At 38.2% G+C, this 25152-nt stretch overlaps 1 protein-coding gene across 5 annotated transcripts in view; it reads left to right on the forward strand.

Annotated features, from left to right (window-relative positions):
• Positions 1 to 25152, forward strand: part of SLC1A3 (solute carrier family 1 member 3) — a 202322-nt gene that overhangs the window by 60471 nt on the left and 116699 nt on the right. The gene's annotated exons all lie outside the window — the stretch shown is intronic.

A 25152-nucleotide genomic window follows, 5' to 3' on the forward strand; every position in this document is an offset into this window, starting at 1 on the left:
CTCTCTCTCTCTCTCTCTCTCTCTCTCTCTCTCTGTCTCTCTCTCTCCCCTTCCCCTCTCTGTATCTCTGTCTCTATCTCTGTCTCTGTCTCTCTGTCTCTGTCTCTCTGTCTCTCTCTTCTTCCTCCTCTCTCTGTCTCTGTCTCTATCTCTATATCCCTGGCTCTGGCTCTCTCTGGCTCTCTCTGGCTCTCTGGCTCTATCTCTGTCTCTGTCTCCTATCTCTCTCTCCCAAAACTGAATAACTAATCATTTCTTGATTTTCTTTCATGATAATTTCATGCTTTAAGAGGCAGATAAATCAAAAAGGGGAATTCTATTCTTCTCACTGAATGAGAAGTGAGACAGTGTGGCAGAAATGAAAGGAGGTCACTACCTCCTAGTATTCATGATAGAGGAGAGAAAAGCTGGGCATTTTCTAGCATGTTCTAAATTTTGGGAAAGCAGTTTTCAAATGATTGGGGAGAATATGTAGGATCCCATGTACTAAGGTTCATATTCCATTAGAACATAAGCTCCTTGGGAGTAGGGAATATTTTTGCCTTTTTTTTTTATTCCCACTTTTAGCATAGTTTAGTGTGTATAGTGAGCACTTCATAAATACTTGTTGGCTTCTTATCTAAACATGTGCAGGAGAAGTTAGGCTAAGAGAGATAGGAAACTCTCATTTTACATATATATCTATTTGTGTTTAATGATAAGTATCTCTAGGGGAGAAGAGAGGGTGGGTGAGGGAAGAAACAAAAGAAAAAATGTACATGATAATTTTGTTGTGCATTCGAAAGGAATAGCAAGTTGTGCTTAGCAGATTTGCAGTTTCGTGTACAATAAGCTTTTTATTATACTGTGTTATGGAAATGTTTGTTTTATTACATAAATTAAAAAGAAAAGAATGAAATTCCTTTTTTTCAGAATTAATTTATTTATTTTTAGTTTTCGACATTCATTTCCACAAGATTTTGAGTTCCAAATTTTCTCCCCTTCACTCCCCTATTCCCCACCCCAAGATGGCAAGCGTACTGATTACTCCTTCCTGCAGTCTGTCCTCTCATATATCCCCCCCCAATCCCTCCCCTTCCCCCTTACTTTCTTGTAGGGCGAGACGGATTTCTATACCCCATTGAATAAAAGAATTAAATTCTAGAGATGTAAAATGCTAGAGATATAATTAGGAGGAAAAATGGGAGTCATTTGAAGATGCCAGTAATGAAGATACATAGAGAACCAAGATCTTTCAAAGATACATACAGAAATTGGAAGCAAGGTTGACTATACCAATATGGCACAGTCCTTTGAAGTTAGTATCAGGAATGCAAAAGCTGAGAACAAGCTGAAACTAGCAAGGAAAATTCAGGACACCAAAAAACCAAAAAGGGCTTTATTAGTCATATTGGGGGGGGGGGTAGGAAGAGAACAAAAGAGAAGATGGGACCCACAGCTTGGATGGATGAAACAATAATATCTGATAACAACAAGAGAGAAGGCAGTTATTCGGTTTTATTTTGCTTCTGTTTTCTCAGAATTTGTTGATTTGTTGGCTTATGGGGAGTCAACAGCCTAGATGAAAAAGGAGAGAGTAAGAGGCATCTAGCTGCCCTGGATTAATTCAAATCACCTGAACCAGACAGATGGCCTTCATCCTCAGCTACTGGAAAACCTGGGGGATATAATTATTAAGCCACTGTCAGTGATACTTTATGTATCGTGGAGAATAGAAAACAGACTAGAAACAGGACAGATGTCCCCATTGTCACAAAAGGAAAGAGAAATTGTAAATTTTAGGACAGTGAATTTAATTTAAGTTCCTGGGGAAATATCTAAAAGAAATCATTAAAAAGAGAGTTCATGAAAGCCCAGAGAAGGAACTCATGATAACAAAGAATCATTATGGTTTCATCAAAAATAGACCACGTCAGTCTAATTTTATTTTCTTTTTGACAAGATTATTAATACAGTAGCTCAAGAGAGTGCTATAGATATACTGCACCTAGATTTTAGCAAAGCATTTGATAAAAATTATCTATTTTGTGGAACATATAGAGCATTGTAGACTAGATAATTAACAAAATTTAATGGATTCAGAAATGGTTGAATAGCCAGATTCAAAATGCATTCATTCATTCATGATTAATGGTCCAACTGGCAGGAAGTCTCCAGTGGAGAGCTCTGGGGATCTGTGCCTGGCCCTGTGTTAACATTTTTATCAATGACTTGGTTGGTATGCTTGTCAAATTTGCAAGTGACACAAACTGGGAGGAATAATCAGCACAGCAGATAGTGTAATCAGAGTCTGAATACATTTTGATGGGCTAGAGCCTTGGGCTAGATCTACTGAAAGGAAATTCAGTTGGGATAAATGTAAAGTCTTATACTCAGATGCAGACAACAGATTTCACAAATCTAAAATGTGGGAGGCATGGTTAGAGAGCAATTTGTCCAAAAAGATCTGAGGATTTGATTGGTCTGTGAGCTCAAAGATAAGATGAAGTGGCCAAAAATGAGAAAACAAAAACATTGTCTTGGGCTGCCTTAAATAGGACAAAGTTTATAATGGTATAAAGTCCCCATTGTAATCTTTCCTCAAATACATCTGAAGTGCTGTGAACAAATCTGAAGTAGTCCGCTCAGTTATTGGTCCTATAGTTTAGGGAGGATATTAATAAACTGCAGAGCTTCCAAAGGAGGTCAACCAGACTAGAGAAAGGCCTTGATATGTACCACTGATAGATTCTAAAGATAGACAAGAAATAAATAGGATGACAGGACACCAGATTATATTTGGGGATTTTTCTAGTATTTTTAGTGATATCCAGTTTCTTTCTGAAATAAAGTTATCAATTGATCAACAAACATCGATTTAAAGTCAATTATGTCAGATGCTATAATAGGAACTGAGGATTCAAAGACAAAAAAATGAAACTGTCCTTGCCCTCAGGGAGCTTACATTTTATGGGAAGGGAAGTGGTACAGTGGATAGAGGAATAGAGTATTGGACCTGGAGTTAAGAAGATATGAGTTTACATCTGGCCTCACACCACCACTAGCTGTGTGACCCCAGACAAGTCATCTAACCCTGTTTGCCTCAGTTTCCTCACCTGTAAAATGAGCTGGAGAAGGAAATGGCAAACAACTCCAAGATCTTCGCCAAGAAAACCCCAAAGGGAGTCACAAAGTTGGACACTACTAAAATGCAAAAAACAGCAAAAAGAACAGCAAAAAAAAAAGTAAGGGTGAAGTTGATTGATATTTATTTAACTAGTCATCTTATTCCTCTTAAAGTTAAGTGGTAAGATATCCAATCAATCAATACCAGTCTTTAGCTTAAGTATGAAAAGTCCCTAGGAATATTCAGGAATCACATGCAGATAATTTGAGGAAACATATGGCAAACTCCAGGGGTCATACACAAGTTATCAAGGCAGTTTAGATCCAGAGTCATTGGAGGGGTTAAAATGAGTGTAGCATTCCAGGAAATCTCCTGTGGAGCAGCAGCCTAGGAGAAGGAGAGGCCTCAGCTTCAACCTCATCCTAGGTCTATTTCCACCCCTTTTTGACTAGAGATTCACCGCTCCACAAGGAGCCCAGCAAAAACACAAACCAAAACAAAGATGAAAACTAGCCACGCCTAAGGGGAACTTCTTGGCATCCCTGTCAATGGGAGAGAAGGGTATTTTGTTCCAGGTGAAAAGTGATGAAGGGTGATTGGTTTCAATTCACTCATTTTTACCTCCCATACTTCTTTGGGAATCATGCCTACTATGTGCCAGCTAGTTTAACAAATGAGATCTCTTTTGATCTTCACAACCACCCTGTGAGGTAGGTTTTATTATTATCCCCATTTTACAGTTGAGGAAACTGAGGCAGATAGAGGTTAAGTGGCTTGCCCAGGACCACACAGTTAGTGAGCATCCAAGGCTAGATTTGCATCTGGGTATTCCTGACTCCAGGTCCACCTTTGAGTGTATAACAAAGGTGTGAGTGAATGCAGACTGTGTCCTGCAGTTTATGCAGAGGCACATGCACTGTCTTTCTGGTTTATACTGCTTACATTACCTTTCCTGTTTTAGTACTTGTTTCTCTAGTCCTTTGGTACCAGACTTACTTGCTGCTCCTCACACCTGTCACTCTATCTCCTGATTCCCTTCCTTTGGACTCTCTCCCTCATGCCTTCAATGTTCTCCCTCCTCCCCGTTACCTCCCGGCTTCCCCAGATACCTTCCAGCTTAGCTCAAATGCCATCTTCTACAGGAGGGCTTTCCCACTCCCCTACGCGCTAGAGTCTTCTCTCTGAAATTACCTTCTATGAATTCTGCATACATTTTATATATACAGAGTTATTTACATGTTGTCTTCCTTCTCCTTAAAATGTCATCTCCTGGAGGGCAGAAACTGTGGTTTTTGTCTTTATATATGTAAGTATAGAGATAGATAGATAGATAGATAGATAGATAGATAGATAGATAGATAGATAGATAGATATCCCAAGCACTTAATACAGTCGTATAATTTTGCCATAGATGTGTTTCAAAAATCCCAAAATCAATCTATATGGTAGGGAACATTTTGAGTATAATTGGAATTTTGAGCTTACTTCTTCTTGATTTCTTCCATGAGAAACAATGGGAGAACTTGGAAAACTGTACCACTTTACAATAACTTACAAGTTGCAACCCTTCAGAGTCCACTTCCACAAGCAAATTTCAGGTCTTTGTCCAGGTAAAATGCCATATTTCTTGTATATGTTCTGATGCATTAATTGCTGCAGGTAGAAAAGGGCTAGTTTCACCAAACACAAACCTCACCCTCACCTCCCAGCTTCTGCCATGGCCTTCCACAAGAGTGAGGAGCTGTGACTTGCCCCAGTACTAATGCAGCCTGGATTCAACTGCAGGCCAGCAGCAGCCCGACCAAGTGGACACTATTTATTTTAGTATTTATATACAGACGGTTCTTGCTTTATGTTAGTGGATCATTCCACAAACCTCTACAAAAGCCAATTCTTAAGTAATATTAATTTGTCCACAGAGTGGGGAAGGGAGAACAGTAGAAAGGGGCCCAGCTCCTTGGAGGGAGGGGCGAGCATGAAGTTCAGAGACGGTGAGGACTGGGGACAAAGAGGCAAGAGCAGGAGGAGTAACATACAGGGACAGAGACAGACATGCCGTGCCCAAATATGAATGGATCCCAGTGGGGACAGACAGAAGACAGACACGCAGGGGCTGGACATGCAAAGGTCTCCTCTCTCAGCCTGTCATTCTCAGAAGCCAAGCCTCTCATCAGGCAGCTGTGGCAGCTAGTCTCTGAGCATCCTTTCTTCTGTTTTCACTTGGAAGATTTTTTTTCTTTTTTTTTTTTGGGGGGGGGTGGGAGGCCACAGAGCACTAAGGGGCAGGAAAGAAGAGAGAGCTCAATACTGTACAGTAAAGTTAACATAGCTGTTATTTTTGGAAAGTGCATTTCTTTCAGAATTCTTTAGTAAAGTCGAATTTGCATAAGGCAAATTTATGAGAGAGAACGGTGTATTTCTTAACCATTTAATATGTATAAAACTGTGCTGCTTTTTAAAAATTAGGCTCCTATCTTTTTTAATGTGTCGCTGATGAAATTTTTGAGCTTTGTGTCATTAACCCCATTTCACCCCATAAACTCTGTGGTTTTTATTGCAGGTCTGAATAGCTTGGTATTTATATATGTCCAATTGCAGCACAACTGACTGAATATAGTGAGCATTTAATGAATGCTTGTTCAGTGGCTTCCTGGAGCCTTTGATAGAAATGGAGAATTTGGTGTTGGAGGGAGGAGAAGAGTTAATGAGTTTTGTTTTGGTGTTTCCAGGATGTCTAGCTGGAAATGCCCAATAGACAACTTGTGATGCAAGACTAAAATTCAGGAGAAAGAATTAGGCTAGAAAGATAGAGGTACAAGTCATTTGTATGGAAATTATGATTAAGCTTTTGGAAACTGATGAGATGATTTAGAGTATAAAGAGCAAAGAGGACCCAGGACAGCCTTGGGGGTGGGGTGGGGTGGGGAGGGATTAAGAGAGGAGGTGGGGAAGTAACACCCACAGGCAGTGGGGCAAGAATGAAGATCCATTGAAGGAGACTGAGCAGCCAAATAGGTATCTGAATGGAGAAAAGTGTCCTTTTTTACAAAGTAATTTCATGAGGAAGAGCTGGGACTGGAGGTGGGGGGTGGGGAATGGTAAAGGGAAGATCAGGAAAGGCTTCTTCTAGGACATGGTACCTCAGATGTACTTTAGAGGAAGCTAGGGATTCTGTGAGAGGGAAATGAAAAGGAAGTACATTACAGACATGAACAACCACTTGTGCAAATATTCGGAGGTTAGATATAGAATGCCATGGGCAGGGAAGCATTTACTGGGGTTCTGTGAAGAATGGGAAATAGATTTAAAATCAGGGAGTCTGAATTCAATTCCTGGTTCCGATATTTACTGTCTTAGTTACCATAGGCAAGATGCCACCTTCCAGGGTTTGTTTGCTTGTTTCTGTAAAATCTGCATCTGTAAATTGAGGGCATAAATTATTTTTTTATGTCATGGATTCCCAGTAGTCTGATGAAGCCTATGGAATAGGTTATTTCTAAATAATTGGAGGAAATGCTAAATTTTGGTTAGAGATTAGTGAAAATGAATCTATAATTTTTCCCCATCTAAGTTCAATATGGATCTGTGGGTCCACAAGGGGTCAGTGGATCACAGGTTGTCCAAATGGAAAACAAAGTGGCTTAAGTGAGACAGAATGGTTGCCTTTAGGGGCTAAGACTAAGAATTCACTGCTCAAGAAATCACATTAGATTCTCAGGAGGAAAGAGGGGGAACTCAGCAGAATTTTTTTTTTAAAAGACTGAAATTACTTCCTCTCCTCTTCTGTGTGTGTGTGTGTGTGTGTGTGTGTTTGTGTGTCTTCCTCTGTTTTGGTGGACTCTGGTCCCTGGTGGACATAGGACACAGACATATACACACATAATTTTTCCCCAACTTCTTTTTTCTAAACTAAATGAATAATCTTTTAACTAGCAAGGCATACTTAATGGATTGAGAAACAAAATAGTATAAAACTCTTTTGTAACCAGAAAAAGACTTCATTAGGTCTTTGCTTAATCCCTCGGGAGGAAAAAAAAGCCAATACCTCACTTTAATGAACTAATTTATGGCCCACTGGCACTGGACAACCCCCACCACTCAGGCTGACTAGATAGATGAAAAGAGGGGTTTCATTAGGAATATGTCAAGAGAGTTTGGGGGGAAGGGTATCCTCTACAAGTCAGCAATCTAGAGCTCACAAATCCTTTCCTTTTTAAGTCTTGCTCTCCTTTATTAAATGAACTGTGGATACTATCACTTTGCCTATAAAGGTTCTGAAATTGTTAAATGTACCTGAAGTGATTCCTCAATTGTTTTTACTCAAGATAGTTGTATAAAAGACGTGATCTAATTATTTCCGTACAAGTCTTGTATATTCTCCCTCCTTAAGGAAAATAGCCACGTCTTTCAAGAAAGCCAAGACTTTCTTGATCCACTCCCTACCTACCCTCCTCGCCTCCGGTATCCCAAAGAAGAGCCTCTTGTGGGAAAGCAACGCGCCTTAGGCCATGGAGGACGTAAACATCAAAGGCTAGATTTGTTAGAAAAGAGTTTCACTCCCAGAAGATGTTGATTAAGCTGTAACAGGAATAACAAGTAGTTTCAATAACAAGAGTTCAAATACATTTGAGCATTTTGTTTTCCATAGATTTTCATTAGGGCAAGATAACTTACTCTATCTGTTTAGAGAAGCCCTCTTTGTTGTTGTTAAGTAGTGTCCCACTCTCTGTAAACACATTTTGGGTTTTCTTGGCAAAGATACTGGAGTGGTTTGCCATTTCCTTCTCCAGCTCATTTTACAGATGAGGAAACTGAGGCCAACAGGGCTAAGTGATTTACCCAGGGTCACATAGCTAGTAAGTGTCAGAGGCCAGATTTGAACTCAGAAAGATGAGTCTACCAACCTCAGTCCCAGTCCTCTATATCCACTGTACCACCTGCCTGACCAGAAAAGCATAGCAGAAAAAGCACTGGAATTCAAGTCAGGAGAGCTTTAACACTCACTAAATACATGAACATGGGCAAGTCACTTAGCTCTTGGACTTAGTTTCTTCATCTGCAAAATGGGAATCATAATATTTGAACTATCTCTCAGGGATATTGTAATGAAAATTGTTTGTTTGTTTTTTTAATCTTACAGAATTATGTAAGTGCAAGCAGCAGCTTTCCTGGAAAGAGTGCAGGCAGTCAGGAGATCTGGGTGTGCAGCCTCTGAGTCCCTACTTCCTCATCTCCTTCTGTCCTGTGACCCAATGACACTGTCCTCCTTATTATTCCTCAAACAAGACACTCCATCTCCATCCTTTGGACATTTTCACTGGCAGTTCTCCATGCCTGGAATACTGTCCCTCTTCTCCTCTGCTGCCTTGTTTCCCCTAGTTAAAATGTCATCCCCTCTCAAAAAGATTCCCCTTAATTCCGGTGCTTTCCCTCTGTTGATTATCTCCAATTTACCCAGTATATAGCATGTTTATACATAATTGTCCACCCCCATTAGACTGTGAGTTTCTTGAGAACAAGGACTGTCTTTTGTCTTGCTTTGTATCCCTAGGGCTTATCACAGTACCTCTCAGGTGGTATAGTAGGTGCTTGATAAATGTTTACTGATTGACATCTACAAAATTGGGGGTAGTTGGACCCTGTGCTATCAGAGGTCCCTTCTGGCTCTGTGACTCAGTAACATGTACAGGATCTAAGCAGAGTCTGCGGGTCAGAGGAACACGGATTCTGAGATGGAAAGGACTTTAGAAGTCAATGGTCAAATGTTCTCATCTCAAAGATGAGAGAATTGAAACCCAGAGAAGTAAAATGTTTTTTGCAAGGTGACACTGCTAGTTAATGGCAGAACTGAGATGAGAGCCCAAGTCTCCTGACTTCCAGGTCAATACATTTCCTATTATACCGAGCTGCCTTCTATGGTTGCACTTGTTGACGAGAAAGAAATTTCTAAGAATCTTCAAAACTTGAAAGTTTCTAGTGGGGAAATTAGAGACATCTTTTGTAGTTGAAGATAACCAATGTTAATAAAATGGCTATCCCAAATTAATTTCATGTCCATGACTGTGATCTTGGATAGGAAGCTGAATTTTCTTTGCCTATGCCTTGTTCCAGAAGTGTTTTTATAAGGAAGGGGCAGCTGCACCAGGTGTGGAGTCAGGAAGACTCATCTTCCCAAATTCAAATCTAGTCTCAGACACTTACCAGCTGTGGGACCCTGGTCAAGTCACTTAATTCTGTTGCCTCAGTTTCCTCATCTGTAAAATGAGATGGAGAAGGAAATGGCAAATCATCGCATTATCTTTCCAAAAAAAAAAAAAAACCCAAATGGACTCACAGTCAGACACCACAGAACAACAATAATAGCACTCACATGACCCTTCAAGGTTCACAAAGGGCTTTCCATATGTTGATTCATTTGATCCTTAAACACTTCTTTGAGGTAGATGTTATTATCCCCACTTTACAGATCAGGAAACTGAGGCACAGGGAGATTCAGTGACTTGTGAAGGTCATGCTGCTAAGGAAGTGTCTAAGGCAGGATTCCAATTCTGGTCTTCTTGACTCCATCATGCACCATACTCTATCCACTAACAGCAGCACGTTGGGGAATGGCTGAACAAGTCATAGTATATGATTGTGATGGAATACTATCATGATATGTGAAGTGATGAGCTCAATGATCTTTAAAAACCATGGACAGACTTGCATGAAATAATGAAAAACAAAAGGAGCAGAACCAAGAGAATATTGTATACAGTAATAACAATATTGTTTTAAGAACAACTTTGAGTGACTAAGTCATTTTGACTACAATAAATACCCCAATAAACAACAAAGGACATATGACGGAAGATGCTATCTGCATCCAGAAAAAGAACAGATAAATAGAAATCTGTATAGAACAGTTTTACATGTGTGTATATATACACATACATATATATGCATATTTCTTTCTAATGGTAGCCATCTCTAGAGCAAGATGGGGGGGGGGAGAACAAAAGGGAAAAAGAAGAAAGTTACATGATAACTTTATTATATATTTAAAAGGAATAGCAAGTTGTACATAATCGTTTTGTAATTTCAAGTACAATCATCTTTTTTGTTTCTATCCTACTATGTTATGGAAATGTTTATTTCTTAAGTTCAGAAAAAAAATTTTAATGGGCCTAGAAAGGGACTTGTAAAGACTCTTTTGATTGCATTTCAACTTTTGCTTCAGGAGGCATGTATTTGGCTTCAGAAATGCCTGTGTTCAAATCCTAACTAGACAAATCTATTCCTTGTTCAATTCACTCCATAAGGAGGGTTCTGGGAGGCAATGTGATACACTAGAAATACCACTTACTCGGGTTGTCAGACCTGGTCTCAAATCTTGCCTCTGATGCTTACTACCTTGTGACTATGGGTAAATCACTTTGCCTCCCTGGGCCTCTTTCCTCATCTCTAAAATAGTTGGGGTTTAACCAGACGATTTCAGAGGTCCCACCCAGCTCTAGACCCGTGATTTTCAAAGATTTCTTTCTGATCTATTATTTTATGATAGGAGAGTCTATGAGAACCTGGCTGTACGGCATAACAGAAACACAAGAATGTTGGGATAGAAGCTTCGCTGAAATAGGAGCCATCTTGAACACATCCCAGTATTACTGTAACACAAGAGAGACCAGTGACCCAAAATTATTTCCACGACTACGGGTAGATTTTTTAAAATGCCCAGACAGTTTCTGCCATTTATCCTGCTTCCTAAATGGGAAGCTACATTCTCTCTTGCTTGAAAACAATTTGCATATTTTTTCATTGCCTGTTCCTAACTCACAATAAACAATGCTAGGAGCGCCTGCCAAAAAATTGTCCAAATGCTAAACAGTTGCTATAATAGTTGCTATTGTGATGGCAACTTTGAGCTGCGGGCTTTCAAATTATAATCATCTTTTTTTTTCCTTTTAACAAAATGTACACAACTTGATTGCTGTAATCATGATTGGGTAAGTCTTATCAAAATTCATGTCATTACTGCAAAAAGGGGTGTCCTTAAATAAGCTTCCTTCAATGAGTGTTTATATTTGTACTTATATTGTGAAGCAAGTGACAGTGAAAGCTAATGGTAAACCATTAATTACCTAGTGTACATACAAATTATGGCATTGAAGTAAATAGATCAACGTAAATATATCAACAGTCAGCCTACTGCTAATCCATCCTATGGGAGTTAGAGTTGCAGAATGTCAGATCTGGAAGAAACCTTGGAGATTTAGTGAGCAACCTTTCATTAAGCATCTACCAAGGCAATTCTATTCAATGAGTCTTTATTAAGCCCTGCTATGTGCAAGGCAATGGGAGAAAGGACAAAAAACAAACAGTCCCTACCCTTTTTATATATGTGAAAACTGGTTATGATGGGAGAATTGGAATATTCCTTGCTCCCCACTGAAACTTCCAAACTTCTCTTCTACGGCCATTGCTTAATAACCCCTCCTCCTTTGAAGTTCATTCAATCCAATTCTATCCCCCAATCAAGAGTCTGGTAGCTGTTTTCTACTGAGCTCCCCCTCTTCCTCATCACATATGCCTTTCCTCAATAAGTGCTGTGCCTGGCTCATAGCTTTTCTCTCCATCTCAGCTCCTGCCTTCATGCTAGAGGATTTCAACTACATCATTTCCTCAATCTTCCCAATTCCCAGGACTTAACTTCTCTCCTCTGCCTCAACTGCACACAGACATGGCCATCCCCTTAATCTTGCTATTATTCACAAATGTTGCTCTTCTGTATTCATGAATGCCAAAATTTCTTTATCTGATTATAATGTTTTATTGCTTGCTCTTTCCTTCTGCCTTAAGACCCCTAACCCTGTCCTTAATCCCCCCTGCTCCTCAGTTCTTTCCCAGGCCATTAACTCTGCACTGTCTGTATTCACCTTCCTTACCTTGTCTACCCATTGGCAAATTAGTTCAACTCTATAACATGCTATACACTTGGATCTCTTGACCCCTTATCCTATCATTAATCACACCTTGCCAAAATATGGATTAGTCCCACCATCCATTGCCTTTGCTTCCCTTTGCATGCTACTCAGTGGAATAGGAGAAAACCACAAAACCGTGCTGACTGAGACTAATACAAATTTATATTATATAATCTCAAATGAACTTCATTACAACAAGGCAAGCCTTTCATACCTCCCTAATAAATTCACTCTCCCACTAACCATAGTAGATTTTCTAAACCTTTCCATAGCTCTGCAAGCCTCACATGGTATCCTCTCCCTCCATCTTCTCTCAGTTGAGGACCTTGCTCCATACTTCATCAAAAAATTGAAGTCTTTTGGCAAGAAGTCCCTCATCTGCCATTATCATTTCACATCACTCAGATGACTTCTCCCACTGTTTTCTGCTCCACCCTTGACTCAAATGAAATAGCCCTTCTTCTTGCTAAGGTAAACTCTTCTAAATTGACCTTTGGTCCAATTCCATGCCGTTTTTCCCAGTAGATTGCCCCCTCCAGTTCCCCTCTTTTCTCATCAATCTTTATTCTTTCTCTATGTGCTGCTTCCTAGCAGCTACGTACATATTTTCTGCTATCTTAAAAAAAATCCAACACTTAAATCAACCATCCCCATTCCTTATCATTCCACATCATTCCTCTCTTTCATAGCACACTACCTTGAAAAAAAATCTTTCTATGACTTGTACTTCCACTTTTCTCTACTCTCACTCTAAGACATCCTTCAGCTTATTTTCAGCCTCATCATTCAATAGAATCCACTCTCCACAAATTTCCCAATGATCTTTTAATTGCCAAATGAAATGGCTTTTTCTTTCTTTTAAAAAATTTTTGGGGCTTTTTTTTGAGGGGGGAAAGCAGGGCAATTGAGGTTAAGTGGCTTGCCCAAGGTCATACAGCTAGTTTTTTGTGTGTGTCATGTGTCTGAGGTGGGATTTGAACTCAGGTCCTCCTGACTCCATAGCTGGTGTTCTTTTCACTGTGCCACCTAGCTGCCCCAAAATGGCTTTTTCTCAAGCCCTTTCTGCAGCCTTTCACATTGTTGATCACCATCTTCTCCTGGATGCTCTCTGGTCTTCCTACCTGTCTGACTCCTCCTTCTTGCTGTCCCTTGTTGCATCTTCTTCTAGGTCACAACCACTAACTATAGGTATCACCTAAGGCTCTGTCCTGGGCCCTCTTCTTCTCTAAATCTGTACTGTCTCATTTGGTAATCTCATTAGCTCCCGTGGGTTTCTCCTCTCTATGAAGATGATTCTCTGATCTATTTATCCAGCCCTAACTTCTCTCCTGACCTCTAGACTCTCATCACCGGTTGCTTATTAGACAACTCAAACTTTATATCCCATAGGCCTCTTAACCTCACGTCCAAAATAGAACTCATCATCACCCTTCAATCTTTTCTTCTTCCCAACTTCCCTATTGCTTTGGAAGGCACCATCATCTTTTTAGTGACACAAGTCACAACCTTGTTGTCATCCTTAATTCATATAACAAATCTTTGGGGAAGACTTGTCCTCTCTACCTCAATGACATCTCCTGTATACCTTCATGGAATCTCTTATATGTATCCCCTTCTCTCCCTTCACATGAACACCATCTTGGTACAGATCTGTAATCTGTATCAGCTCATACCTCAACTATTGCAGTAGACTTTCAATTGGTCTCTCTATTTCATGTCTCTCCCCCCTCCACTTTGTGCTCCATTCAGCTACCAAAGTGATCTTTCTAAAGTGCAGTTCTGACCACCTCAACCTCCCTGTCCCCTTCTCACACACTCACACTCAGTAAACTTTGATGACTTTCTACTACTTTGATGATCAAATAGAAAACCCTTATTTTGGCTTTCAAAGCCCTCCACAACCTGCCCCTTTTCTACCTTTGTAGTGATCTTAAATTTTACTTTCCCTTCCCATACTCTAAAACCCAACAATAGTGACCTTCTACTTTGTTTCTGGTTTCTTACTAGCATAAAAAATACTGCTATGAATATTTGGGTATACATAAGCCATTTATCTCTGTCTTTGGCATTCAAGGGGCATATGCCCAGTTGGTGAGATCTCTAGATCAGAAAGTATAGACATTCTAGAGCCTTTTTTGGAAAATTCCTAATTGCTTACCAGAATGACTGGAATAATTCACCATTCCACCAATAAGATATTAGGGTTACTGTCTTTTGACAACTCTTCTGACATTGACTATGCCCATCCCTTGTCATTTTTGTCAGTTTACTGAGTGAGGTAAAATCTCAAAATTCTTTTGTTTTACATGTCTCTTATTAGCAGTGATTCAGAGCAATATTTCACATGAATGTTAATTGTTTATAATTTTTCCTTTGAGAACTGTGTCTTCTGACCATTTATCCATTGGGGAATGGCTCTTGGTCAAATGTACTTCTGTTAGTTGACCACATCACTAGGATATCAAAAGTTTATTAAAGATATTTGATGCAAAGATTAAATTTCCTTTCTTATCCTAGTTGCACTAATTTTGTTGATATAAAAGTCTCTCCATTTCAAGTACATACACAATTCTTTTTCATTTCTTCGAACTATATTCATTTTTTTAAATTTTGGGAGTGTGATTTTCCTCTCTTCATTTGATTAAGTTATCTGGATTTTACTAGCTTTTTTTCTTCAAAGAACAAGCTTTTAGTTTTATCAATTCTTTAGTCTTTCTGTCTTTTATTCTCATTTCTCCTCTAATTTTTACTCTTTTGTGCTGATTTTGGGTTTATTGGTTGATTTTCCAGCTTTTTAAATTGCATATTTAGTTCATTCATCCTCTCATCTTGTTAATGTATGTTCACAGAGATAAGATTTTTACTCAGAGGACTTCTTTAGTTGCATCGCAGAAATTTTGGCATGTTATTCCATCGTTATCATTCTTTTTCACATATTTATTAGTTGACGCTATGATTTTTTTTTCTTTGAACCATTCGTTATTCAGGGTATTACTGTTAATTTTCCATTTAGTTCCGTGTCATTTGCTTGTGTTCTCTGCATTACCCTTTTTATTGCATCATGGTCCGTTGCCTACAGGATATCAAGGAGGAGGTTGTCCTACAAGCAACTAGAGATGAAGATCTGCAGATTGGGAGAGAAGAGAAATCAGGGTTAGAGATAAAAAAAATATGAGAATCATTTATATAATACTAGTGGCAAAAGCTCAAGCATCAATAAGATTGACATTAGGGAGAATTTAAAGAGAGGAGGAAAGAACACAAGGCCAGAACCTTGAAGAAAATTCCTCTCAAAAGATTTAGGAAGATGTTAAGAAATTTGGATTTTGTTAAATAGGTAATAACCACTGAAGTGTCGGGTGCAGAGGAATCATATGATCGGCTGTGTATGTAAGGAAAATCAGTCAGGCAGCTATGTGAGAAGGATGACATAAAGAGAAGTAGAGATAAGAAACAGGTGAATTTGATCCATGGATGTGCTGGAGCCAGCTTGAGAGCTGATTGTTAAATTTTCAGTCAGAGTATTAGCACCTCAGAAATCCACAAACACCACAAATCAGGTCTTGATTTGTTTGTTTTGCTGATTAACTAGACTTAAGAATGGAATTGATTGTATTTTAAAACAGGAAATGACTTGTTACTGATGTGGAATCCATTCCTGAAGCAGCTGTCTGTGGTAAGACCACCAACTTCTTAGATCAAAGACTAAAAGTGATGCAAACACAGAAAAAAATAACTATGTTAATAATGCAGATTAAATTTAAAAATCTGTTTTGTGTACGATCTTTTTCTCCAGAGAGGAAGTTGTTAAAAATTTACCAGACCACCCCGATTAGATCTCTAGGCCTCATTTTATAGATGCCACTGCACAAAACACATTGTATAGTTGAAAGAACTTGGAACTCCAAGGTGGGAAAAATAACTTTGTCATTAAAAAATAATAATGAACCCTTCTCTGGGTCTCAGTGCCTTATTCTGTAAAATGTGGAGGTAAGGCAGGGGTTGTGGAGAGGTCCGTGCCCACTAGTTGCATTCCAATTTAAATTTCTATGACTTGCAGAACTCTTTGACTTGTAGTTAGAATCACTCATTCAATAAACATTTATTAACCACTTTGTATGTGCCAGGAACTGTGCTAGCAAAGAAAATACAAAACAGCTGGATTGAGAAAGAATCAAATCCCTATTACTCATGTTTCTTGTCTGTGTGATTTATAATAAATAGCTGAAATCATATATCAAGAATATATAACAGAGTGGGGGCAGGAAAAGGATGAGGACAGTTTGGGAAACCTGCAGTGATGCTATCCTGGCAGGATACTTTTTGAACAATTTTCAAAAAAAAAGTCAATAAGTAATAATAACCCTGAACGCGGAGAAGTACCATAACGTAGTAGATAGAGGTCAGTTCTCTGGTCACAGAAAAGCTGGGTTCAAGTAGGTTTTCTTGTTGGCTTTGTAACCCTGGGGCAAGTCAATTTAACCTATAAATTGTAGCTCAGGTGTCAATTTACACTAGTAGAGGGAGCCTATATGCAGAGTTCCTATGCTAATTAAATCACAAGTCCAGAAAAAGAATAATAATGATGAATACAAACATATTGGTGGGGGTTTTTATTACAGAACACAGAGGGCAGTTAGGTAGAGTGGGGTCCTGGCCTTTGAGTTCCGAAGCCTGGGTTCATTTCCTTCCTACATTTAGTAACCTTTTGATTCTGGGAAAGACACTTACTTAGTCACTAGGTGGTTCAGCTAAGACCCTGGGATTGATCAATCCAGATGGTTTCTAGAGTCCACAGAAGTAGGGAGCTCCCCACACTGATTGCATCAAACAAAGCAGTGCACAATAACAAAATACTTTATCAGTTATCTCATGTATGCCATTATTTTTCTCTAAGAAACATGGAATATGAGAAGACTTCTATGAACTGCTGTAGCACACAGATGAAAACAATGCTGAAAGGAAGCCCAACTCTGAGTAATTAAAATAACCAATCTTGTTCTCTGAAAATATATAATGAAAGACAACTCCCTCCTGAAAAATATAGGGGTAGGAGGGACAGTGTTGCATACATTGTCAGACCACTGACCTTGTCTTACTTAGTTGTTATTCATTGTTTTCTCTGTTAATGATGGTGGAGTATGGGAATCCTGAGAGGCCATATTCAAAAAAGACTGCAATTTTACAATAAAAGGCATCAATAAGGCCTTTAAATTTTTTAAACTAAAAACCAGACTATATAAAGTAAATATATCATCTCATTTGATCTTCACAACTCGTGAGTCATAAAATGCAAGTATTAGTATCCTCATTTAAAAGATTAGGAAATTCAGGCTCTGAAATTAAGTCAAACAATCTGAGTAAGTCTATTTCTGATCCAGTGTTTTGCCATGGAATCTGAAATTCTACTTGGGAAACAGAAGGGTGGGGGACAGGGCCAGAAAAGGATATTTTGATTTCAATCATGGGGAACAGTTCATATGTAGACAGGCATGGAAGCAAGAGATAGATTGGGGAACCAAGTAGTGATCGAGTTTGATAGAAACATAGAAAGGAAATATAAAGAAGTCTGGAAAGCAATGTGAAGCAAGATGGCGGAGGGCATTAGATGTCAGTCTAGGGAATTTATATTTTATACTAGATCAATACCACAAAGTCTTATTCGGTTGTTGCATTATGACATGGAGGCGACTCTCTGTTTTCAAAAGCTATGCCCAATAGAGGGCAAGCTCTGGCCAGTACTGCTATTGGAGAAAGGTTTCAAGCACAATTCAGAAGACAGTAGACTGAGGCTCATTTCAGAGGGCCAGACTAGCTCATCTCTCTCTGCTCATCACCTCTAGGTTGGTCACCTGGTGATGAATTCTTTGGCCATGGCAACCAGTGAAACAAAGCAAAATACATAATGGCCCATCATCCTGTTTGACTCCCTTCTGTTTTTGCAGGGATAGCTATAGAAAAAGGGACAGAGAATGCTGAGAATCACAAGTTTTCAGATATCTACAAACTTAAATGTAGAGCCGCTAGCAGTCCAGATGTGAGATCTTTGTCCAATGACTAATGCGTAGACATACTACTGGAGGAACTGAATTATATCATTCTTGACATTATTGCTATAAACAAAACCAAAATAAAGAAGTTGTAGTTAAATCAAGGGATAGTTCAGAGATTATGCTATGAGAGATAAATAAAGGAGTTGGAGGGGTTGGTTTTATAGCGAGTCCAAAAACCATGAGAAACATTATTTTATATTTTATATCATTTCATATGTCAGTTAATGATATTTTTTATAAAAAGATCACTATAAAAATAATTCTACCTTCTGCACCAGTCTGATGCAAGAGATTTAGAAGTAGAGAAATTCTATGAAGAATTGTATAAGATTTAAATCAAATAACTTATGTAGTTATTTATTTCAAGGCAAATGTGGGGAAAAGTTAGGATTATGAGAAACATTGGGAAAGGACTAATGATGAAACATACTCTTCTCCTCTAGAGGAAGAACTGACGTTGTCTGAATACAGATTGAAGCAAACTATTTTTTTACTTTCATTCTTTTTGGCTATTTGACATTCTTGTTGTTCTAGTCTTCTTGTACAAAATGACTAATATGGAAATGTTTTACTTGATTGAACATGTATAACCTATAGTGGCTTGCTTATCATCACAGAGAAGGGGGGAGGGAAGAGAAAAAAGAGGGAGGGATAGAATTTGGAACTAAAAACTTTTTTAAGTTTAAAAATTGTTTTACCATGTAATTGGGATAGAAATATTATTTTAAAAAAAAAGAAAATATGGATCATTTGTAGACTCCACAGCAGGCTTACACATATGTAAGTAATGTTTTCTTTGAGAAAAGAATAAAATGACTCTAGACATGAGAGCACTAAATGACATTACAAAAAAAATGAAATTGATTTTAACAGACAAGAAAGGACTTGTTGCTGATGTGGGAGTCATTTGTGAATCATTTATCTATAGTAAGAACACTAGCTTATTAGAACAAAGACCAAAAGTGGGATAAAGCTAGAATAATAAAAACAAGATATAATATCCAATTTAAATGCCATCATCCTGATCTATTTAAACAAATTATTGATAATGAAAAATGGGATATGGATAGAGGAAAAGACATAGACACAGACTATATGGAAATTTAACAAATTTAAAGCAATTAACAGGGCAATACTGGTTTAGAATATTAATTTTTTGCCAAATCATATGGATAGGCATGGTCTTATCATCACTATTCCAAATTAAAACAAGTAGCAAAGGAGGAAAAAAGAAATTTAAAGAAAGTTTAGTGAAAGATTCAGCTAAGCAAGGTCATCTTGAGAGTATTAAAGTATGAAATTGGAAAGAAAACAACAAGCAACAAAAAAAAAGATCTGTGAAGATATTTATAATCAACTTTTTTCACTGTCAGAGATAGGGATGCCACATTAGATTCTGACATCATATCCTTCAATGTGCTGCTAGAAAAAAAAGGAAATGACACCGAAAAAAAAGATGGGAAAAGCAGCTTGACTAGAGCAAGTCTACTCAGAGGATATTTGTGCTGGTCACCACGTGGTGGTGAAGGCCTTGAGAAAATAATTCTAAAGGTATCTGAAGGAGAAAGACAATGTCAAAACCAAGGAGAAAAAAATCACAGATCTCATTAATTTGGGTTTATTTTTTTTTAATTTATTTTATTTTGTGGAAAGGAGTCCCACATTAATTTTTTTTAAATAATGATGAAAATATCAACAACAATGGATGCCTATTTCCCCATCTACACAAACATTTTGTGAGGAGGAAAGGAAAAAGTATTTATTCATCATCTATTATTTTCCAGACTGTGCTAAGCACTTTACAGATACTATCCTATTTGATCCTCACAACAGCCCTATGAAAGAGGTACAATTATTATCCTGATTTTTAAAAAGTTAAAGAAACTGAGGTGGATCAGATAAATGACTCTCTCAGGGTGACAGATCTAGTAAGCATCTGAGACTGAATTTGGGTCAGATCCTCCCGACTGCAGGTCTAGTATTCTATTTACTATGTCACCTAGTGATACGTCCTCAATGAGTCTTAGTAGGAAACAGGCAGGCTTTAGCAGTTATACCCTCTGTACTCAATGCATTATCTGATTAGCTGTACCACATGTTCCAATGAACCCTATAATACATGAGCTGTGCATTGAGTTTTATTGTCCTCTTTTAGTGGAATTGTGGCACTATTCATCATATACTTCTCCATTTAGAGAGCATTTCCCAGCTAAATATTCCTCTAACCCAGCTCAACTCCTGCCTTTGGTCTACTTTTCTGTCTCTATTCCAATGGCCTTCTCATGGTAGGGCTGCCTCCTCTTCCAAAGTCTTTTCCTCTAATTCATGAGCTCCTCTTCAGAACTCCCATTTGAGGAAGCCCCTAATCCAACCGAGTTCACTTATAATTTGGCTCATCAACTGACTCTCTGGACTGCACTTCTACCTTGCCCCACTCCTTAAATGCAGTACATGCCACATAGTAAACACTTAATGAATGTTTGTTTTTTCCTTCCTTCCCTATTTCCTTCCTTCCTTTCTTCCTTCCTCTTTTCTGCTGTTTCATGTGTTGTTTTCCCACATTAATATAAACTCCTTTTGAGTAGGGACTGTCCTTTTGCTAATATCTATATTTCCAGAGCTGAACACAGTGCCTGGTACATAGTAAGCACTTAATAAATGATCAATTCTTTAAAAATGGGTGATAGAAACTGATCACCCCTCCAAGCCCAGATTCAGCTCTTCAGACTTAAGCAGACATCAAGGTGGAGATGTCCAGCATTTGGGTGGCAGTGGGTAGTGTAGAGCTATGGTCCAATACTTTCTCAAGATGCCCATTATGTAGGGCAGCTAGGTGGCATAGTGAATAGAGTACCAACCCTGGAGTCAGGAGGACCTGAGTTCAAATCCGACCTCAGACACTTAACACTCACTAGCTGTGTGACCTTGGGCAAGGCACTTAACCCCAATTGCCTTGCCTTCCCCCCTCCAAAAAAAAGGATGCTCACTATCTGACTCCTAGTTTTCCAGACCTAAGAGTGTCAATATTCATGGTAATGTCCTCTGGAATAGTCTGATATAACTTATACCTCAACTTTTTCTCAGTCATATACAGGGGTAATGAATTCTTGGACATTATCATTACCCCCCTCCCCCAAAACTCTTCCAGTTACTAGAACTTGATCTCAGAACTTACCTTCTCGAATCATAGTCTTCTGGGTTCTCCATCTCGTCCCCTGCCTCACTCCTCTGAAACTTACTTTTCATCCTCAATACACCTCCAGTCCCCCCATATTTTATCTATTCTCTTAGGCTATCATCCCTACTCTGGATTCATTTTTATCCTTTCACATTCCAAATTCTATATTTAACTAATTCAGTTATGCATTGTCCTCCAACCTTCAATCCTGTACCCCTCTTTAACACATCATATTATGCACGTGAAACATTTTGCTAATTTTGAGCACTACATGAATATGAACTATTTGGGGTATGGGGTGTGTGTCTGGACCTATGATTTCATTGATGTAGTGAATCCCTACAAGTAAATTATGTCTACCAATAGATTTCACTAGGAGCTCTGTAACTTTAATCTTAGAAAGTTACCTGGGACATGAAGACGTTATGTGATTTGGCCAGGGTCACACAAAGAGTGAACATCAGAAGTGGGCTTTGAATCCAGGTCTTTCTGGCTCTAAAGTTAGTTCTCTGTCTACTATGCTATACTCACTATACAATTTTTGTTCTGTTACTCAGGCCTTACAAGCCTTCAACCCTAGGTGGTCCTCACCAAGCGCTTTTTCCATCCCTAGTTCTGAGCTCCTGAATGCTACTAGAGAAAGGCACATAGCCATACTGGCTAGGTGAATTACAAGTTCTTACAATCTCCTTTGAATTGGGTCCTCATTGTTGTGAAGTACTCTTTTTACCCTGTCTTGATTAATTCTCCATCATGTTCCCCAATGAGCTAATTTGAAAAAAGTTAAGAAGCACATGAATATATGTACTCTTTCAGCAACTTCTTCGTCAAATACCAAGGTAAAGTGTGGGGCTCCACCTTTTAACATACACCTCCATGGGGGCAGCTAGGTGGTTCAGCGAATAGAACACTCACCCTGGAGTCAGGAGAATCTAAGTTCAAATCCGACCTCAGACACTGAACACTCAACTAGCTGTGTGACCTTGTGCAAGTCACTTAACCCCAATTGCCCTGCCTTCCACCTACAAAAAGACAAAAAGAGAAACCCATACACCTCCTTTGAAATTTCTTTCTCCCTTTCAGCTTGCCTTCCTATTCCAAAGTTCATTTTAACCTCATTTCTTCTGTATAAAAATACTGAAGGGGTAAGGAGAGAGGCAGGACCAAAATATCATTTGTCTCAACTCTGTACCACCAAAAAAGGGTGCTGAAGGCTAGGCCAATAACTGATTTTTTTAAATCACATATCAAAAACTAGATTTTTTTCTTATTTCTAAGCTTGTGGATTAGCATCTTTGTTATTTCTCTAAAATGCATCCAGTCTTCAGAGAAGTAGAAAGAAAGATATTGGGAAATATCTCAAAAATATTCATTATCATTAACCCTAAATGAGAACTCCATTCTTTCCCCAAACTAAAACTCAGATCCTCTTGAGGTCTGTCCCATGCTCAAAAGCTGAAGAATGACTTTTTACTAAGAATTTTCACATATTGCACTTGTGAAATCCACATTCCACAAGGGAGCCCTTTTTTATTTTCTGTAGACTTATTGAGAAGATGTGTTAAAGAGAGAAACCCAAGTTCAGTCTAAGGGAGAGAATTTATACCTTCCCTTATATTATTTCCAGTCATCCTGTGATGAATGTGCTATTACAAAGGCTTTCACATGTGGCTAAATTACAACTAATCTGTCTACAATGGAATTTGTTGCATTTCAGAAGTGTTTATAATAACCCCAAACCAATGAACCAGAACTTTAAATTGACCAGAGCTAGGGGAAGGGCAGAGGGATGGTTTGCAGGGGGCAGAGGGAGTGGTCTGCTTTCAATTAAAAAAAAAACACAAGCTGATATCGAGGATTTATTGTTTTTTTAAAGCAACTTCCAGATCTTTTTTCCTGCAATTTGTACAGATTCAAAACAACATCCCCTTACAATTCTATAGCTGATTCTGCACAGTGATACTGAGATACAAGAAGACAGTGAATAATTAAAGGTGAAATTATTTTCATTATTTTCCATTTATTAAACTAAGAAAATAGACTCATCCAGAAGACTGAAAATGAAACAAGCTACCTTCCTCCTGCCACAAAGATGAGACACTTAAAATGCAGAATGAGACATATATCTCTGGACATGGCCAATATGGACATCCATTTTACTGGACTGTGCATATTTGTCATGAAAGTTTTTTGCCTTTTTAAAAAAAAAATATTCAATCCAAGAAAAATAATAAATGCTTGAACTAGTTAATATTTTTTTTTCAAAAAGGAAAAGCACACAGATTCATACATTTTAGAAAGATTTTCTACTTAGGGTTAACAAAAAAAAAGGTTTTTGAAGTCAACTCTAAAGCTTTCAAAATGTAATTAGCTAAATATTCCAGTATTACAGTAAATCAAGTTTTTAATCTGTGCTGCATTTTGCCTTTGTCCTCATGGAAATGACTGCAATCTGCATACCCTGTTCAGTCAAGAAAAGTTGGATATTCTTTATTGGTATGGATACCCCATTCCCTCCCCCCACAAAGAAACCATGTGATGACTTAATTTTTAATCCCCAAACAAGATACCTCACCATAATTTTACAGAACATTAACAACTGCATTGGTGTTCATTTACTTTTCTGCCTTATTGTTGAGATTAACTAAATTTCCTATTAGTCTGCCTCTCTCATCAATTCAAGTGAAATGGTGACTATGTCCAAGAGTGTTTGGTATGCCAGTCTTCCATTCCTTCAGATTCCCATATGGAGAGAAAAATGTAGCAAATATTAAAGGTATGCCTCACTTATAAAGTCCAATAAATGGGTAGAAAATGCATTCTATCAGCAGATTGTCCAAGACACATTTTGGTATATCTTCTCTATGATACTCCAAAGAAGGAATTCCCAGAACTCCCTTCTCCAGGACTAAAACCTTGTAACTAGCATGAACTTTGAACTTAAGACTCTTTCCATCTCATTTTTTCATTAGATTTTATTGCATCTAACAAAACTTTCAGTGGTGAATTACTTCCCTTCTCAACATACCCCAGTCTCCCACAAAGCCTCCTCAATAGAAAATACTGAAACTGTTTCTCAAAAGGCATTAGTGCTTAGGGAGAAAAAGAGCAACCAGTTACTCCCCATATCAATGTCAATCCAAGGCATGTACTTCAGTTTCTTTTCATTTCTATCTAGTACAGCAGAACATTCTGAGATGTCACTCAATTAAAACCTGGGGAGCACACTGGGGACTTGGAGGTTATCTAGTTTAACCCCCTCATTTTTTAAGCAAATTAAATCATTTAGTCTCCATGTAAGTTTAAATATTTTTTTTCTGGTGCCCCTTACTTTTTCCACATTTATTTACTTTATTTTTAATTAGACACAAATAGGTATATAGTTGTAAAAGTATTCTATACAAACTTTTAATAATCAGTTTTTTGTATGAAGATAGCATCTTTCTTCACATGTCCTTAATTTGAATTAATTTGAATATTTATAAGAGTCAAAATAACTTATTTGCTCAATGTCACTATAATTAAATGCTACACTGTTTGGAAAAGCTAAGTAAAAGCTAGCAGAGTTTGAAGGAGTTTGATAGGTAAAGGCAAGAAATGTTTAGGCCACAAGTTAAGAAACCATCAGGTTTTTTTCCCTCATTTTATTAATATCTTTTGTTTATGAATTATCTACATTTCTAACATCCCCACCCCACTCCCAAGCATCCCTTATAGCAAATAACTAAAAGGGAGAGAGAGAAAGGGAGAGGAAGAAGAGGGGAAAGAGGAAAGAAGACAGAGAGAGAGAGAGAGAGAGAGAGAGAGAGAGAGAGAGAGAGAGAGAGAGAGAGAGAGAGAGAGAGAGAGAGA

Source organism: Petaurus breviceps, unplaced genomic scaffold, assembly GCF_028583685.1.
Source record: "Petaurus breviceps papuanus isolate PSGF00001 unplaced genomic scaffold, PetGlider_PUasm1.0 229, whole genome shotgun sequence".
Classification (NCBI taxonomy): Eukaryota; Metazoa; Chordata; class Mammalia; order Diprotodontia; family Petauridae; genus Petaurus; species Petaurus breviceps.